Source organism: Hylobates moloch, unplaced genomic scaffold (assembly GCF_009828535.3).
Source record: "Hylobates moloch isolate HMO894 unplaced genomic scaffold, HMol_V3 SCAFFOLD_160, whole genome shotgun sequence".
In the NCBI taxonomy this organism is placed as follows: Eukaryota; Metazoa; Chordata; class Mammalia; order Primates; family Hylobatidae; genus Hylobates; species Hylobates moloch.
Genome location: NW_026652435.1, coordinates 8,969 through 16,478, shown reverse-complemented (window position 1 = coordinate 16,478; position 7,510 = coordinate 8,969).

Here is a 7,510-nt window from a genome sequence, read left to right as displayed (position 1 = left end):
AAAAAAAAAAGATATATATATATATATATATATATATACAATTATTATTATTATTTGATACAGCCAGGCTGTCACTCTTGTCACCCAGGCTGGAGTGCAGTGGTGCGATCTTGGCTCACTGCAACCTACACTTCCTGGGCTCTGGTGATCCTCCCACCTCAGCCTCCTGAGTAGCTAGGACTACAGGCATGCACCACCGTGCCTGGCTAATGTTTGTAATTTTTGGAGAGACGGTGTCTCACTATGTTGCCATGGCTCATCTTGAACTCCTGGGCTCAAGTGATCCGCCTGCCTTGGCCTCACAAAGTGCTAGGATTACAGGCATGACATACCGTTCCCAGACACTAGATCATTTGCTTGGACTCATGACTGTTTATGTAGTAAAGGACAAGTGCCTTTGTGTAAAGTGGGAGACCCTTGCTAAACAAAGGGAAATGGGATCTTTTTTTTTTTTTTTTTTGAGACAGAGTTTGGCTCTTGTTACCCAGGCTGGAGTGCAGTGGTACGATCTCTGCTCACTGCACTCTCCACCTCCCGGGTTCAATTGATTCTCTTGCCTCAGCCTCCCAAGTGGCTGTGATTACAGGCTCCTGCCACCACACCCAGTTAATTGTTGTATTTTTAGTAGAGAAGAGGTTTCACCATGTTGGCCAGGCTGGTCTCAAACTCCTGACCTCAGGTGATCCACCCGCCTCGGCCTCCCAAAGTGCTGGGATGACAGGCGTGAGCCACCATGCCTGGCTGGGATCTACTAATAGAAATGATACAGTTCCTTTCTTATAAGGCCTGGTGGCTAAAAACATCCCTAGACCTGGTTTTGAATCCCATTAATAATGGGCTGTGTGACCTGAGCAAGTCTTTCAATGTCTCTGGGCCTCAGTTTTCTTATCTGTAAAATAGGAATAATAATAGTGAAGCTGTCTTCACGGGGTTAAGAAGAACTGAAGCTGTCCTCATAGTGTTAACAAGGATTCTGGACAGAAATGTCATTATAATTAATCAGGCTGCTCTTTGACCCACTTCCTCGTAACCAAAAGTCACGTAGCACTCGATACTGGCTGTTTGCATCTCCACTGTTCCTATAGATAGGATTGCTGACATTGGAATCATAAGGCTTTTTGATTAAGAATTGCTTAACGGCCAGGCGCGGTGGCTCAGGCCTGTAATCCTAGCATTTTGGGAGAACAAGGCGGGTGGATCACCTGAGGTGGGGAGTTCGAGACCAGTCTGGCCAACATGGAGAAATCTGTCTCTACTAAAAATACAAAATTAGCTAGGCATGGTGGCGCATGCCTGTAATCCCAGCCACTTGGGAGGCTGAGGCAGGAGAATCACTTGAACCCGGGAGGCAGAGGTTGCGGTGAGCCGAGATCGCACCATTGCACTCCAGCCCGGGCAACAAGAGCGAAACTCCGTCTCAAAAAAAAAAAAAAAAAAAAAAAGAATTGCTTAAGGCCAGGTGCGGAATCTCATGCTTGTAATCCCAGCACTTTGAGAGCTCGAGGCGGGCAGATTGCTCGAGCCCAGGAATTGGATTGCTCGAGCCCTGGGTAAGATGGCGAAAACTGGTCTCTACAAAACAATGAAAAACTTAGCCAGGCACTGTGGCACACCTGTGGTGGCAGCTACTCAGGAGACTGTGGTGGGAGAATCGCTTGAGCCCGGGAAATTGAGGCTGCAGTGAGCCGAGATCACATCACTGCACTCCAGCCTTGGCAACAGAGCGAGACTCTGTCTTAAACAAACAAAAACAAATTGCTTAAGATGGCTCAATGCAGTGGCTGACGCCTGTAATCCCAGTACTTTGGAAGGCCTAGGCAGGCAGATCACTTGAGCCCAGGAGTTTGAGATCAGCCTGGGCTATGTGGTGAAACCCTGACTCTACAAAAAGTACAAAAATTAGCTGGGTATGGTGGTGCCTGCCTGTAGTCTCAGCTACTAGGGACGCTGATGAAGGAGGATCACCTCGGCTCAAGAAGGTCAAGGCTGCAGTGAGCCGAGATTGCACCACTGCACTCCAGCCAGAGATGCAGTGTGAGACAGTATCTCAAAAAATTAAATAAATAAATAAAAAGAATTAAGATGTTTTTCAGATCCCAAATTCCAGCAAAATAGCTTATGCCAAATTAAAAGATCTTCACAGAGAAACCGTGTCAGCATGAGAATACCGCTTCTTCATCTCCCTGTCTCATGATGACTTCACCCTGCACCCAGCCTAAGAGCCAATTTTAATTAGCTCCAATTTAGACGAGGAAACAGAGGCTCAGCCGAGTGCTCCATCTGGGACAGAGCCCCTTCTGTTCCCCGCAGTGGAAATTGGCAGGGCAGGAGACGTGGGTTGTGGTCCCACCTCTGCCCCTCACTCTCACGCTATTGGCAAGTCCCCTTTCTCTCTAACTTCAGTTTCCACACCTGCATAACAAGGCAGGAGGTGCTACGGTACCCTTGGGATAGATCCATCCCGCCCTGCTGGGCCACCTGTCACCTGGAGCACCATGCAGGCTCTGCGCTGCCCAGCCAGGGCCCATTCACATGGTCCAAGTGTGGACGGCGCCCCTGCAGTTATATAACCCAGCGTCCTGAGTCCTGTGCTCCTCAGAGAGGCCTGGGATATCCATGTCTTTCCTCCTCTGTGGGGCTTGACTCAAGTTCAAGCTCCGGGCCTGTCCCTGTCTTCCCCACCTCCACCTCACTCTGCTCATTCACTTTGGGGAACAGGGAAGGAGGCAGGTAGCAGAGCCAGGGCACTTTTATTTGTCAATAATTGTAAGTATAACTTTTTTTTTTTTTTTGAGATGGAGTCTCGCTCTGTCACCCAGGTTGGAGTGCAGTGGCGCAATTTCGGCTCACTGTAGCCTCTGCCTCAGGGGTTCATGTGATTCTCCTGCCTCAGCCTCCTGAGTAGTTGGGATTACAGGTGCCTACCATCACGCCCGGCTAATTTTTGTACTTTTAGCAGAGACAGGGTTTCACCATGTTGGCCAGGGTGAGCTCCAACTCCTGCACTCAGATGATCTGCCCACCTCAGCCTCCCAAAGTGCCGGGATCTAAAAATAGAAAAATTAGCCAAGCGTGGTGGCATGCACCTGTAGTCCCAACTACTTGGGAGGCTGAGGCAGGAGAATCGCTTGAACCTGGGATGCAGAGGTTGCAGCCAGCCAAGATTATGCTGTTACACTCCAGCCTGGGTGACAGAGTGAGACTCCGTCTCAAAAAAAAAAAAAACACACACAAAACACAAAAAAACAAAAAATTGGCTCTTGACCATCGTGAGGACCACCTGTGACAGTGTCTGTGGACCCGCTGTGTCACCTGTCCAATGCTGGGAAGTGTTTGGTTCTCAAGGGCTCCCCAGGAGGCCACTGTGAGAAAGGATCTCTATGAGGGTCCAAGGTCCTTTCTGAAGAAATTCCAGAACGTGCCCTGGACTTCTGGTGAGGTGGCATCCCCTGGGAAGATGGCCTGGGAGTGTGGTGGAAAGCCCGTGGCCTTTGGCATCAGACGGAGCTGGGTGCTGGACTCTGTACTTAACCCATATTGAGACCACTTCCCTCTGCAGAATCTCCATTTCTTTATCAGGAAAATGGGAATGATAATCCCCGCTTACCAGGGCCAGCTGAGATCAGGGGTGTAGGAGCTTGGTGTACCCAGTGTGTGGTACACAATAGGTGTTCAGCTGGGGACTCTTCTTCTCTTTTCAATGGGAGGGCTGACTCGTGCTGAAAAATCAGTAACCACAGCTGGGCATGGTGGCTCATGCCTGAAATCCCAGCTATTTCTTGGGAGGCTGAGGCAGGAGGATTGTTTGAGGTCAGGAGTCGGAGACCAGCCTGGACAACAAAGCAAGACCCCTGTCTCAAAAAATTAATAATAATTGAGTGGGAGGGGATTGAGGGATGAGGAATTACCTACTGGGTACAATGTATGTTATTTGGATGAAGGTTAAACTGAAAGTCCAGGCAATATATCCATGTAACAAAAATGCACTTGTGGCCAGGCATTGTGGCTCACGCCTGTAATCCCAGCACTTTGGGAGGCTGAGGCAGGCGGATCACCTGAGGTCAGGAGTGCAAGACCAGCCTGACCAATATGGCGAAACCCTGTATCTACTACAAATGCAAAAATTAGCAGGGCGTGATGGCAGGTGCCTGTCGTCCCAGCTACTCAGGAGGCTGAGGCAGGAGAATTGCTTGAATCTGTGAGGCGGAGGCTGCAGTGAGGCAAGATTGTGCCAGTGCACTCCAGCCTGGGTGACAGAGTGAGACTCCGTCTCAAGGAAAAAAAAAATGTTCAGTTTTTTAAACATTGACAATAGACTCAGTTAAAAAAAAAGAAAAAAAGAGCCGGGTGCGGTGGCTCACGGCTGTAATCCCAGCACTTTGGGAGGCTGAGGGGGGCGGATCACAAGTTCAGACGATCGAGACCAGCCTGGCTAACACGGTGAAACCCCATCTCTACTAAAAATACAAAAAATTAGCCGGGCGTAGTGGCGGGCGCCTGTAGTCTCAGCTATTCGGGAGGCTGAGGCAGGAGAATGGCTTGAACCCGGGAGGCGGAGCTTGCAGTGAGCGGAGATCATGCCACTGCACTCCAGCCTGGGTGACGGAGCAAGACTCTGTCTCAAAAACAAACAAACAAACAAACAAACAAAAAATCACCACCACCACCCTCCACAAGACCTGACATGGCCCTGGGGCCGCCACTTTGACTGCTCTGGGTTAGCTGGGTTCTCCGATCCCAGATTGCTTGGTTCCTCTGCAATTCCCAGGGCAGAGTGAGCCTCAGAGATGAGAATTCCTGCCTCCTCTTCCTGGACATGTGATCACCGGTGTCAGTGGACATTCCCAGGTCACAGGCTCCCCATACACATTCTGTTCATGCCAAGAGCTCAGGGACCAGTGTCATCCTGTGCGTTGGTCATTCCACCTAAATGAGGGCATCTGGGGACACAGGACATCAGGGACCAGTCCTCAGAGTTTCACAGCTGGGCTGAGGTTCATGGAGACTGGAGTCTGGCAGGTTTCCACTACCTACATACCTACCTACCTACCTACCTACCTACCTACCTACCTACCTACCTACCTACCTACCTACCTATCTATCCAGCTAATTAACTAACCTGTTTTCCCCTGACTATTTCCTGTGGCTGGGAGGACAAGGGCTATGACTCATTTCTCACTACGTACATCCTCAGAGCCTAGCACACAGTAGGCCCCTAGCAAGCGAGGATGACCGCAGCTACAGCCTCTACAGAGAAAAGAGGCAGGATTTGAAGCTGTAAAAGTGGAGCCCAAATTTCTGAGCTTGGAAGATGAGGCTGAACCGAAGCAAATTGGGATCAAAGGGGAGAGTGGGCCTAAGTGTTTGCCTTAACTGCCAATCAGATTTTTAAAAAAGTAACCTGCTCAAAACCACACAGCTGGTAAGTTGTGAAGCCTGAGAGATGGTGCTTTTGTGTGTGTGTGTGTGTGTGTGTGTGTGTGTGTGCGCTTAATTAATTGTAGTAAAATATACATAACATTTACCATTTTGACCACTTTTTTTTTTTTTTGAGACGGAGTTTCGCTCTTGTCACCCAGGCTGGAGTGCAATTGCATGATCTCAGCTCACTGCAACCTCCACCTCCCAGGTTCAAGTGATTCTCCTGCCTCAGCCTCCTGAGTAGCTGGGACTACAGGCATGCACCACCATGACCAGCAAATTTTTTGTATTTTCAGTAGAGACAGTGTTTCGCCATGTTGGCCAGGCTGGTCTTGAACTCCTGACCACAGGTGAGCTGCCTGCCTCAGTTTCCCAAAGTGCTGGGATTACAGGAGTAAGCTATCACGCCTGGCCCATTTTGACCACTTCTAAGTGTATAGTTCAGTGGCATTAAGTATGTTCCCATTGTACAACCATCACCACCATCCATCTCCAGAACTTTTCCATCGTCCCAGACTAAACCTCTGTACCCATTAAACAATATGCCAACTAGATTTTATAGCTTAATTTATGGATCAGTGTGGGGGGGCTGGCCAGGTGAGATGGCTCCTATTGAAGGTGGTGAGTGCCCTGTCACTGGAGGTATGCAAGCATGGGATACGGGTTGGCTGAAACAGCACCATCAGTCTGACTCTACGTGAGTCTTTATGAGGTTTTTGTTGGAGGGGGAGACAAAAAGCGTTACATATTGCTAACTAAGCTGGGAGGTTTTCCTGTGTATTTTTTTTTTTTAGTATGTGTGTGTCCCAGAGGTCATGATATGACCTGCAGTTACCTGTATTAAAAACAAACTGTCCAACAGTGAGGCTTCATCATACATCACACAACCTCCCATCTTGTCAGGCCAGTCTGGGACCAATGCCCAGGCGTGGCAACTTCCTTCTCACTCTTGCTCCTGCCATCACCTTCCAGAAACGTCTACTAGCCCCCTTCCTCCTCTGCAAGTGAGGTTGGGTTGGAGAATGCAGTGTATGGCAATGTGGTGGACACTGTTGATTGTCTACTCAACAGCCATCTCCTCTTCCCCTCGGTAACAGAACCCCAATTTGTTTGGGATCCAGATGGAATCATAGATTTAGGGAGGGTGTACCCAGTGCCAGAGGTGAGTCATGGTTACTCTGAGGCAGAGATTCTAAGCCATCCTGTGGTCATCCCATTCCTCTTCGCCAGCGTAATTGTGCAGGTGGATTCCATTGTACTGGATGAATGACCAGTCAGGAAGTTAGAGTAGCTTGTCTGAGGAGGTGACACAGTAGCTGAGCCCTGAAGGATGAATGAGTTAAGTCAGGTGGCCTGTTTTAGAGGAAATAGCACATACAAAGGCCCTGTGGTCAAGGCATGAAACTTTTTTTTTTTTTTTTGAGATGGAGTCTCACTCTGTCGTCCAGGCTGGAGTACAGTGGCGCGATCTTGGCTCACTGCAACCTCCACCTCCCGGGTTCAAGTGATTCTCCTGCCTCAGCCTCCCGAGTAGCTGGGATTACAGGCATGCACTACCACGCCCTACTAGTTTTTGTATTTTTAGTAGAGATAGGATTTCACCATGTTGGCCAGGCTGGTCTAGATCTCCTGACCTCGTGATCCACATGCCTCGGCCTCCCAAAATGCTGGAATTACAGGCATGAGCCACCGTGCCCGGCCCAGCATGAAACTTTTGAGGTGGGAAAGACAGCCTGTCTGGAGTGCAGAGAACCTGAAGAATGTGGCAGGGGACAGACTCCAGGGGCCCTGGAGGCCAGGCCAGGAGGTGAGTCTTTAGCCTGAGAGCAAGTGAAAGGTTTTAGGTGTGTGTGTTGGGTTTTGGGGGTGTGGGTATTGTAAAACATGGTCGGATTTGCCCTTTGAAATATATTTTCGACTGGGTGCAAGGGCTCATGCCTGTAATTCCAGCACTGTGGGAGGCTGAGGTGGGAGGACCACTTGAACCCAGGAGTTGGAGACCAGCCTGGGCAACATAGTGAGACCCCATCTCTGCAAAAATATTTAAAAAAAAATGACGGCCGGGCGTGGTGGGTCACCCCTGTAATCC